Source organism: Vespa velutina, chromosome 14 (assembly GCF_912470025.1).
Source record: "Vespa velutina chromosome 14, iVesVel2.1, whole genome shotgun sequence".
Lineage (NCBI taxonomy): Eukaryota > Metazoa > Arthropoda > Insecta > Hymenoptera > Vespidae > Vespa > Vespa velutina.
In genome coordinates, this window is record NC_062201.1 from 3,494,838 (window position 1) to 3,507,267 (window position 12,430).

Genomic DNA, 12,430 nt, shown 5'->3' on the forward strand with positions numbered 1-12,430 from the left:
CCCTCCGGCTGCTGCTCGCACTGATTTTCCACCCTCACCAATACCACCTTCCATCCACCAAGCCCAACAACCCCCTTTCCCAACTCCTCTCTCTCTCTCTCTCTCTCTCTATCTCTCTCTCTGTCTGTCTCTCTCTCTCTCTCTCTCTCTCTCTCTCTCTCTCTCTCTCTCTTTCAACCACCCCACACCGTCACTCCTAGTCACGCCGCCAACACGTGCTCCTGTTTACCTCTCCAGTCACATGGTCTAGCGACGTAAGCACACCAACGAAATGCCGTTTTCACGTTTGTTTCCATCTACCTCGGGCGTATAAAACGAAAAAGAAAAAAAAGAAAACTTTGTAAAGTAAACTCTTCCACGCTAACTTCGACAATATTTCTTTTTCCTCTTTTCTTTTTCCACGAATGACTTGGTAATTTCAATAAAACTTCTTACCTTTTTACTTTGAATGTTACGTTAACGTTACATCGAGAGTTTCCATTATTATTAACCCTTGTCAATCCAAAAATATTATACCGTAAATTGATAATCAAGAACAAAGAAATTCTGCAAATGTGAATGCCCCCAAGAAAGGAAACGATTAACGATCTAATTTTATATGGCATAACTGTTTATTAGTAAAAACGTATATAAATTGTTGCATAAACCGTAAGAAGTAGTACGATTGATTAAATTACTTATTAGTTCGAACGTAACTAAAAAGGTTATGTAAAAAAGAGAAAAAGGAAAAAAAAAAGAAGTACATGATCAGTTACTATGTTTAATTATATATACCTGTACTTTCTAACAATCTAAACCATGTATTGACATGAGATTACTCTGTCTAACTTTCCATATCGCCACACCTATCGCTCCAATCTTTCCTGTTATTGATACTAAAACTCCTACCTCTGATAATTAGAATGATCAATGTTTTCTCGGTTAAAAGAAGAAAAAGATTTATTTTAGTGACGACATGAAACGCGTATAACGTACATACCCATACATATACAAACACGAATCTACTCTTGCTGAGGCAAGGTTTGCGTTATATTAGCATTTCCAGGTCACATTCGCGTGGACACACGCGGGCGTGCATAATTATCGTACTAATTATTAGAATGCACCTAAGTACCCTGAGGAAATTATCGGTGGCTTCGAGCTAGCAATAGGGAAGGCGGGCAAACAACTCGCATGCGGAATCGACAAACCTAACGTTTGTGCGCTCGCGCTCGCATTCGCATTCGTATTCGCTCTCTAACCAACATTCCCGCGCTCGCTTGCTCATTCACTCATTCACTCACTCACTCACTCACTCACTCACTCACTCACTCACTCACTTACTCACTCACTCAATCGCTCTCTCGCTCTCTCTTTCTCTCTCTCTCACTCACTTGCTTACTTGCTTATTCGCTCTCTCGCTTGCTCGCTCTCTCGTTCGCTTGCTCGACCAGGAACGAGAGAGTAACTTTCTTAATTACCGAGATTAACTTAATGGTATCGGGGCGACGATTATTGCCCGCGAGCCACGCCACTCTCCAGCTAGCCTTTCTCGCTAACGTTCTATCATGCCAACATTGAGAAAAGTTCGGGAAATAAAATTGTGTCCTTTGCTATCCAACATTTGATTTCTTTCTCTATGTTTGTTTGTTTGTTTGTTTGTTTGTTCGTCTGTTTGTCTGTTTTTTTCTTTCTTTCTCTTTCTCTCTCTTTTTTCCCTTCTTTTCTTTTCTTTTCTTTTTTTTCTCTTTTTTTTTTTTTTTTTTTAATCCTGAAGAACTTTAACCTTTAAATATTTTCGTTGGATTTTTATATAAATTTTTTGCAAAAAAAGAAAAGAAAAGATAATTACGTTCTTACAATATCAATCATCAAGTTAGACTATTATTTTTTATTTTAAATAATATCGAATTAAACGGAACTAATTAACACTTTGTATATCCCCGATATGTTCAATTTATTTTTAACGATATCGTAGACGTGAAATTGATTTTATTTTATTGACGAGCCAAGAAAAATATTTCCAAGAACGATATGTGTAGAATCGATAGAAAGGAATTTATATAATAGTAAAGTTACTCACCTAAACTGAGCTGCGACCGCTCTACGTGGGACGTCGTCCTGACGCGAGTTGGACGAGCCTCCGTTATTTATCTCTCCCACGATGCGGGTAAAGTCGATCGAAGAGGAATTCGATCCTTTTCCCTTGGAATTCACGAGATATACCAAGATCGTTCTCTTTCCTTTTCTTCTTCACGAGCCTTCAACGGCGTTCGTAAGATCAGTAGAATCCTTCTTCGCGAATCTCGCGGTCGGTGGTAGACCGACGTCGAGGAACGAACGATTCGGGAAAATCTTCAACTCTCGTGACATCAGCCTGTTCTAACGGCACGTTTAATTAACCGGTATGTAATTAGTTAGATGTAGTTAGTCAATCTCACGTGACCGACTATATACGATAAGTCACCACGGTTTAATCAGCTTATACCAGTCACTTTGATAAAGCGAGATAGACAATCAATTCTTCGAAGAAAATTTTTCTTTTCCTCTTGACTGGTGTGGGTTTTTTTTTTTTTTCTTTTTTGTTTCGATAAACTCGAAGAAAAAGATAATGAGACAGAACGATCGCAGCGAAACGTAATGCGCTTTTAATTATTCTATTTGTTCAGCAGCGTGCGTGTTCGCTCATCGCCATAACAATGACGACGACAACGACAACGACGACGACGGCGAAAACGACGGCGACGACGACTATGACGACGACGAAGACGACGACGAGGACGACGACGACGACGACGACGTGCGTCCTGAACGAAAGCGTATAATTTTGAAGCAGAAAAACACTGACGTGTCCCGTCGTGGCGTCACGCGCTCTTCGTAATTGCTCACTGCCAACGATAATTAGGAGTCGCTCGTTAAACTTATGAACGCGTGAGTGAGAGAGGGAAAAAGAGATAGGGAGAGAGAAAGAGAGAGAGAGAGAGAGAGAGAGAGAGAGAGAGAGAGAGAGAGAGAGAGAGAGAGAGAGAGAGAGAGAGAGAGAGTGAGAAAGAGATAGAAACGGAGACAGAAAGAGAGAGAAAGAGAGAAGAAAGGAGATAAAGAGAGAGGAAAACAAAATCTTCAAGTTTATCGTCACTTCGCGATTTCACTTTGAGTTTCGAGCGTCACACAGTTATCTTCCTAATCTATGTAAACTATGTTCACACCTGTCAGTCCAAGTTTCTTCAATTTCAATAGTGTAGTAATCAATAATAAGGAGTCCAAAGTAGTAAAATGTCCGAGCACAAATCGATTGATGTCACAAGTCCACACAAAACTCACCAAGTTCTATTTATAATCTTTGTTAACCAATCCTTTTTCTTTTTCTATATTGGTTTTTCTTTATCTTTCTTTTTCCCTCTCTCTTTCTCTTTCTTTCACTCTCTCTCTCTCTCTTTCTCTTTCTCTTCCTCGCACGTTCCGTAGGTCCGTCCCACGTGCGTCTCTATAGGTCGAGAACGCGTCGGACGCGCACCACCTGGACGTCCCTGTTCTCCTGTTCGTTCTCGACGTCGCGCACTCGCTCTTTTCACCCCGTAATCGCGAATGATTTCAACCGGTAAAACCCTTTTCCCGATCAATCGCCGACAAATCGTTTTCTTCGAGGATAAAAACGATGAATGATTAACACACACAAGATAGAGATGTCAGCGTGAGGAAAAAATACGAGAGTATTCTGTAATAGCACGTAGAATAGAAAATTCTTCTTTTTCTCCTTCTCCTTCTTCTTCTTTTTCTTCTTTTACTTTCCTCTTGTTTTCTTTTTATAAAGTTGATCCTTTGATCCTTCGAGCAAGTACAATTTCCAATCTCTTCAATCTTTCTCTTCCTCTTCTTTTTCTTCTTCTTCTTCTTCTTCTTCTTCTTCTTCCTCTTCTTCTTCTTCTTCTTCTTCTTCTTCTTCTTCTTCTTCTTCTTCTTCCTTTTCTTCAACGATTATGTTATTTTCTTTCTTCTTATTCTCTCGTACCTTTCTTCCGAATCGACGATACAAAGTGGAAAATGAGCGGCGTGGTCGGACTAGCACGTTGCTCGGCGCGTGTATCTCCGTGCGAATACCCGGACCTCTACCCTCACGGCTCGCAGTCTGGCTGCGTAGTGGCCCCCCGAGTAGAGTCGAGGGAAGACAAACCCGGCGTCGACACTCTCCCGCCTCACCACTGAGGTAACGCCAACTTTTCTTGGTGGGGGTAATGGAGGCGGTCCAATGGGCGTGGTCTATGCGCGGAGGTGGGCCGCGAGTTACTCGCGAGAGCTCGTTGTTATGATTGTTATGAGTGTCCGAGCTGCCTCCCAGAGTCGTCAGCCTCGGCCAGAGGGTTTAGGGAGGATGCGGAGAAGGGTGGTACACGCGAAAGGGACCTACCTTCGTCCCTCTTCTTCCTCCCTCCGATCTATCCACCTTTTCCTCCACCCAGCCCTCTCTCGATCTCTGTAATATAACCACCACGAGCTCGAACGAGCTCGTAACCGTCATGCAAATCAGCTCAACGGGGCCAAAGAGTTCGCCGGTACACGTTACCACGCAAGAAAACGATACGCAGAGTGTGGATTCTTTCAACCAAAAGATACTTTGAAACTTTAGGATTATCAGGATGATAAGTCGTGAGAGTAACATTGATTCTATTCGCTTAGATTGATAGTCTTTTATTGATGATTTGCTTGAGAGATTGAAATTAATTCATTTGATTTTAACTGTTAGGCAGACTAACGTATTCGATCGTATCCGTCTCTTTCCATTACTGAATTTAAGACGTTTGATAATTCGACAGGATTACCCTACCATTTTGCTATTTGAAACGACTATATAATTTTATGATAAATCAGTGATATGAATTTGATTGGTTGGTTTTTATTTTATAGAAAAAAAACAAAAAAAAAATTACACAAAAATAAACATTTTTGTATTAAGTATGTTAAGTTGATTGATCTTTATGTATTTTATATGATTGCGACAGGTACTGCGATCTCAAGGAATCCATATAAAATGAATTTTTATGATAGCTTTAATTTATATAACTTTATGTACATTCGAATATTAATTTTCTTCTAGGAATACCTTTGCATTTCTCATAACACATAGAGCAAGTGTTTTTATTCGTTATTTAAAAAAAAAAAAAAAAAAAAAAAAAAAAAAAAAAGAAAAACAAGAAAGTTGCATAATTTTATTAGATTAAATTTACGAAGTTTTAGAAACTAGGTTTTGATTTATGATTCACGTTTCTACATTTGCCAAAGTTGTTTATGTTATTATAAACTATGTAAAAACTATTCGAAAGGAATTAACAGGAAACGTCCGACGATCTTCAACTTCACATCCCAGGGAGACTCAATATATGCAAACTTTACTACGTTCGCACTTTAACCCTTCGAACGATGAACCACCCTCGTCGATGCCAATGACACTGCACGCACCCTCGGTGTTTTAACGTCGTCCCCTAAATTCTCTAACATCGACCTCGAACGTATTTCTCATCGTGATTTTACCATCTTGACTCTAACATTTAAATTTAGATTTTAACCGGCAATGTTCTAAAATCAAAATGTATTATATAAAACTGATATCATTGATTAATCGTTATAATAAAAAAAGAAAAAAGAAAAGAAAAAAAAAGAAAAAAGAGAAAAAAAAGAAAGAAAGAAAGGGGGAGAAAAAAAGAGAATTAATAACATTTATCTCCCTTCTATATCTCAAATCTTAAGATAATATCATAGGACAATAATAAAATCTGAGGATATATAAAATTAAGGAGGGAAAAAAAATATAACATCTCTGTTCATTCCTATTCAATCTAAAAATTTATTTAGATATATAAGACAAATAAATAAAAATGGAAAGTCTTGAAATTGTCGCGTGAAAGGGTAACAATCTTCGTACGTAATGGGACGTTGGTCGAAGGAGGACTTTTACAGAAAATATAGAAGGGAAATGAATGAATACTCTCATCCTTTTTCCTCACGGGGACCACGTGCTTTTCACATATAGCAGAGAGGTAGGAGGTATAGCCAGCTGGTGGTTGAAGTTGTAGGAGTCGGCAGGATGTGGGTCTCCGTTTACTCTCTCACTCTTTTCCCTCTTTCGTCTCCCTTGCACACGCTCTTTCCGTTCATCCTATACACTCACTCTCTCTCTCTCTCTCCCTCTTTCCCTCTTTTTCTCCCTCTTCGTCTAACTCTCTTATCCTCTCTTCCTCTTTCACTCGCCGTCTCTTTTCCCTTCACCGATGTCAGCGAGACTTTCCCTCTTTCACGGTCGATTCTCTATCCTTCTCTCTCTCTCTCTCTCTCTCTCTCTCTCTCTCTTTCTCTTTCGTACACTCTACAAACTCTTCTCACTCCAGCTCCTACGTTTCTCGTTTCCTTCGTCTCTCTTCTTTCTCCGGCGTAGCACGCCGTGAACTCACCCCCTAAAGCTCGGCAGGTGCTCCGTCTTTCTCCCCCGTCCCACCGGATCGATTAAAACTACAAAGTGTTGCCTCTCCATCCGTTGGTACGCTCATTCGTGGTCGACTACATTGCTCCGGCACTTTCTACCGGCACTGGGTTACCAACTCTTTTCCCACCACCTTCTCTATCTACCTCATCCCTCCATCTCTCTCTCTCTCTCTCTCTCTCTCTCTCTCTCTTTCTCTTTCTCCACGCAAACCTCCCCGATGCCTTTTTTCATCCTTTTATCGGAGGATCTCCGTATTCATGGCTGCTCGCTTCGCTTCCTGATAATCCCCGCGTAAAGCTCCTACGTTTCCCCCGACGGGATTCGTCTCGTACGCAAGAGACGTAGCTTTACCCTATTTCTATCGTTCTTCTTCCTTCTCGTTCGGGTCATCCTTGACACTTTATTGTCCCGTTCGATCGGCCGAGTATAAAAGTAGAAACCTGTGGATTCTTTCGTTCAAAGTCACAAACGAATACTTTGAGTTTTTTTTTCTTTTTCTTTTTTCTTTTTTCCTTTTCTTTTCTCTTTTCTTTTTTCTTTTTTTTTTTTTTTCCTTTCTCCCTCACCCGATCGAACGTCATAATCGTCGAAATACTATTTCAAATGCTTATACAAATTAATTCTTTAATTTTCCTTCGCTTATTATCGTTATCGAAGACGAAAGTAAAAATGTTATTGAGAAAATTTATTTCCTTTTTGTCATTCCGATAAATTCTATATTTCATCCTTTTTTCTTTTTTATGACAACTCCTGTCTATCGCATATCAATATATTTTAATATAAATGCCGAAAGTAACTTATGATATTAGAAATATTCATAATTGATATTAATTCACAATTTAATTCCTATACTTTTACATAGATATATTAGTTTTCTCAATTCTATGGATTTTATTGATCAAGATGAAAAGTGTTGAATCAAACGATGTCTTTTTCAAGATCCTCAGATCCTCAGTAAACGTAAGTCCTTAAGTCTCGGCGACTTAAAGGCAGAAAACGTCCCGCGGCCACATGGTCTTCGCGTAGTAGCGTAGACGCGAAGATTAGTGGGGTCGGGTGAAAGGGCTGAAGGGCTCAGGCGCGATTATATCCCGGTCTCCCGTCAGGATACGTCTCCCTCTCGGCGGTGGGGCCCCGTTTCGCCGCTTTTAAAAGTCGCAACGAACGCGGGACTAATAACAGAGGCTGCGGAAGAGTCGAGGCGTCTTTACGAGCGTCTCTTCTCAGAAGTATAAACCCGAAGTGGGCCCGAGGTATCGTCTTTCTACTCATTCCCTCTCTCTCTCTCTCTCTCTCTCTCTCTCTTTCTTTCTTCCTTTCTTTCTCTTCTTTACTCTGTTTCACGACCGTGCCATCGTACGGTCTGAGTTTTGCAAGGGGTTTAATTAATGCGAGGCGATGAAGAAGGTCCAACAAAGTTGCTCGCGTGATCGCCACTCTCTTAAGTATCTTTGGGTTCGGCTCGATGAAAGCTTAGGATGCAAGGAAGGAACACGTGAATCCCGAAGAATCGTAAGTATTCGAAAATATATCTAAGGTAGAACGAACTAAGGTATATTTGAGTATTCCGATATCAATGAATCTTAATCAATTGAATTACATTTAACAAATGTCATAATTTTCATCGGATGGGTTTAATGTGAAATAATAAATTAATGCATAAAAGAATTTTTCTCAAACAAATTGAAACAATAATAAAGTGTCAAGAGGTTAACGGGGTATTCATTGATTCATTGATTCAATAATAATCAAATTCGAAATGTTCTTATTGAAATATCGACTAATGCATTAACATTATGAGATTTTTTTTTATGTGAATCGACTGGTCCAGAAAGAAGAGAAAAGATCAGCCGATTCTTTGCGTGACCATAGTAATGATCGAAAGGCTCCTCGAAGGAAGGCCGAAAGACGGATCTGAAAAGTATGTCCCGCGTGTTAGTTACTTTATGCCGTGCGAAAGGAAGGAAAGCAGGTGTTCGGTGAAGATAATGTTCGAAGATGAGTACGGTCGCCGCGAAGGAAATGCGACGAACGAAGTAATCTCAAGTGGAATCTCTTTGTTATTAGTTTCCCATTGATCGATAATTTCGCGCTACATTGTCGGGTAATAACAAGTTGCGGAAACTTTGCGGTAGTCGGTACTGCCGCCGCGTGATCCTGGAAATTAACTTCGCGCGCGACTCCTTTTCTTCGTTTGTCATTAAAGAATGGAAAAAAAAAGAAAGAAAAGATAAATATTTAGAGTTTCGACCAATTGAACGAGTAATTACGAATGTGCTAACGCGTTTTCAGATATTATCATTTGATACACTAACATTTTTATAATAATAATATATAGATACGCAATGTTTCCTAATAATCGAAATATGCGATTGTAATTTATTAACTTTTCATAATTTAATTCGATTGATTAAAATAGAATAATTATGACCAGAGGGAGAGAGAGAGAGAGAGAGAGGTTCGATAATAAATTTCTTACAAATTGAACGTCCCGTGTACCTTCAAAACTCATCTGTGAAATAACGTAGTTATCCCATTTACTCTTTTACCCTATTCTTTAAATGCGTCACACCTATGAAATAATACGTCGTTGACACGCAGGATGTAAAATCCGAGTGGCCATTGATCGAACTAAAATATCACATCCCATCACGAGTTCGTGCTCGTATTACCCTCGTACCACCCCAAAACATATATAGAGAAGTACACGAGCGCGTATATACATACACAGATACACACAAATATATATATATATATATACATATATATATATATTTATATATATATATATATATATATATATATATATATATATGAGAATACACATAGATACATATATCCTTTGGACGAAACGTAATATTCCTCCCGCATCCTCGGTCTCTGCGAAATGCGAAAACCAAACGACGATGACACTCACCGCGAACGATGATTTCCTGGCTGGCTGAGCGCTCGAGTAATTTCACGATCCTTAGAAGCTTTCTCGTTCGTCGTATCGGATCGAGATCGACTCTAACCGCGATTCTCGGCATCGATATCGATCGACTAACGAAAAGTTCCGGACGATGAAGGATCGGGATACGTGGCTTGGATAGCAATTTCGTGCCGAGCCATTGCAATTTCGCGTATCGCAGTCAGGGTGGCGCGGACGTTTTAAACAGGTGTCAATTATTACCGCGGCTAATGTACTCATTCCACGTGATTTCAGCACGCGAACGGATTTACTTTTGTCGACGTTATTTTCTAACCCGTGCCATTTATTTCCGTTTGATTCCTTTGTGTTTCCCACTTTGTGAGATGAACTTTCCTTTCTCTATATATATCTCTTACTCTCTCTTACTTTTTCACTCTCTCTCACACTCTCTCTCTCTCTCTCTCTCTCTCTCTTTCTCTCTCTTTCTCTTTCTGCCTCTCTTATACAATAGTTAATGCCTCGCACCTCCAATGATGAGTATTATAGCGATCCTGTTACGAAACCACCGTTACAGGTAGAAGAGGATAGAGTCAATAGTTGTCAAGTCGATGGATAGAGAAGTGCCCCGAGTGGGGCCCAGCCATCGAGTATTACGTTTCCAGAACGTTTCCGGACAATATTTAGCCGTGGCTTTCCTACCATGCTATGGTAGTCGATCATTAAACGTGCGTATATAGCCTCATAATATTGCAATCCGTGGCCATAATTTACGTCGTTTTATAGTTCAAACTGCGAGCCAACGTAGTAGGCAGCGGCGCTCAAGCCTTTAGAACGTGCTATTTCGTTCGAGTTCTACTGGGTGATCGTAAAGTCGCTCGACTGTTTCAGTTTGTGTCACTGGAAGATTGCTACTGAATCACGTTGATTCGACTATTATTATTATGATTGCGTTCTTCTTATTTTTCTTTCCTTTTTTTTTTTTCTTTTCTGTTTCTTTTCTACTTTTGTTTATTTCGTAGATCGATAATACTTATTAAAAGGCTAATATTGAAATAGGAATGTTTTACTTTCTTAAAAATAAATTGAAATGTATTCTTTTTAAAAAATTTCCAGAACACCTTATATATATATATATATATATATATATATATATATATATCTCAAGTCTCTCTCTCTCTCTCTCTTTCTCTTTCTCTTTCGCAGACGAGAATTAAGATATACAGTTTTATAGAGGAATCATCCAAGTGCGATGGTGTTTCCCCTTTTATGAAGTTACTTTGTGAAGACTACAACAGTAGCTTTCAAAGTGGTTACTTTGTATGGCAGGTATCTGTATTACCAGCATCGGCCCTGGCGTTTCGCTTCTGGGACGAGTAAGGCTATTACTGAAATTACTGACGATCCGACGCTCGCAAATCAAAATTCGCTCTTTCTTCGTTCGTATGAGCGTGTGTCGGGCAGCATTGTTAGGATTTATTGCCAACTAAATGCCGCTCGGTTTTTGCGCGAAGAACCAAAACGCGAGAGGGCTATTTTGTACGAGCGTGTAAGCACGATGACGGTCATTAGTGAGAAACGTGGATGGGAAGGGGGATGGAGGAGGGTAATTATTACGATGGGATCGTACGAGTTCGTGCATTGTCGTACAATTTCGTTTGCTTTCTTTCCAAATGGAAATCCTCAAAAATCCGTATAGCACGTCGATAAATTTCATGTCTGGGATTTTATCTGCTCTCTCTCTCTCTCTCTCTCCTTCCTTCTCTCTCTCTCTCTCTCTCTCTCTCTCTCTCATTCGTTCGTTTACAAATATCCTTCAAGGACGATATCGAATTTCCATTCGGCGGATGCGAATCCATCGTCCATCCGGTTTGAAAGCCATCGCTGAATTACAATCTTCGATGCATTTATCGTGAATCCTTGTCGGAGAGACTCGCTGATCATTTTGGCCGCATTGCGTTTGTGTTTTTGTATAATTCCTATATATATATATATATATATATATATATATATATATATATGTATGTGTAAGAGAGAAAGAGAACGAAATACGTAGTCATGTAGATGGATATATAGGTACGTGCCCTCGCTTTTCCACACAAGCAAATGCCTATATAGATATTGATTTTTTTCTCCTCGATTCTCACAATTATCGGTGAAAAATTATTTCCAACCCTTTTCGTCGGCCGGACGTGGCTAACCGAAAAAGTATTGCACCGAAAGCAGCAGAAGAGGAAGAGCTTCGCTTGGTATAATCATCGACTACGTGTTCCCTTTCGTGACTATAAATATTGATTGTAGAAGCACCGTAACCTGCACTATTATTTTTATATTTTTCTTGTTAGTACGCTCTCGATATAAAAAGCACGTCGAGATGAGAGTGGACCATCAGTTCAGAAGGAAAATATCGGCGTTGATCGTGTGCGATGGCCCTTAGGGTGATTCGACTTTAAATTTATCGAAAATATTTTCCGGTTAATGGATTCCCATGCAGTTTCATGTATCTTCTAGAGTATCCTAAGCGAAAACGACATGCTTCTCACGTCCTACCGAAAGGCCAGAAGCGAATTCGAAAGTGTACTTGGCTTTATATGTATCTACATATATATATATATATATATATATATATATATGTATATATGTGTATGTATAACTACCTCTAGATAACGTTCGACGGAAGCAAAATGTCGTAATTTCGCTTTGAGCTCAGTTTTAGTCTCGGACAGGCCGATGTATCGGCCGTGGAAGGTCGCTACACGTCGCCATACTTGTAACCATGCTACTGGAGAAGAGAAGAGAAGAGAAGAGAAGAGAAGAGAACAGAAGAGAAGAGAAGAGAAGAGAAGAGAAGAGAAGAGAAGAGGGAAGAAGGAGAAGAGTAAGAGGAGAAGGCAAGCAGAAGCAGAGGCAGAAGCAGGCAAGCAAGCAAGCACGAGAGAGAAAGAGAAAGAGAAAGAGAGAGAGAGAGGGAGAGAGTGGAGAGAAAGAGAGTGCCTGACCTAATTTACATACATATAAAGCGCATTCGATGTGTTTTAGGGGCCGTAAATCGACGCAGCTACCCG

General features: G+C 39.8%; 1 protein-coding gene across 9 annotated transcripts in view; it reads right to left on the reverse strand.

Annotated features, from left to right (window-relative positions):
- LOC124954130 (POU domain, class 6, transcription factor 1) overlaps positions 1-4,152 on the reverse strand; it is a 131,018-nt gene extending 126,866 nt beyond the window's left edge. For 3 of the 9 annotated variants that reach the window (XM_047506570.1, XM_047506569.1, XM_047506567.1), the window contains exon 1: positions 2,063-4,150. The gene's annotated coding sequence lies outside the window, so the exon portion shown is untranslated. Of the gene's footprint in view, positions 1-2,062 lie in introns of all 9 variants that reach the window. The other 6 variants (XM_047506566.1, XM_047506564.1, XM_047506574.1 and 3 more) reach the window with 3 other exon arrangements.
- Between the last annotated feature and the right edge of the window lie 8,278 nt (positions 4,153-12,430).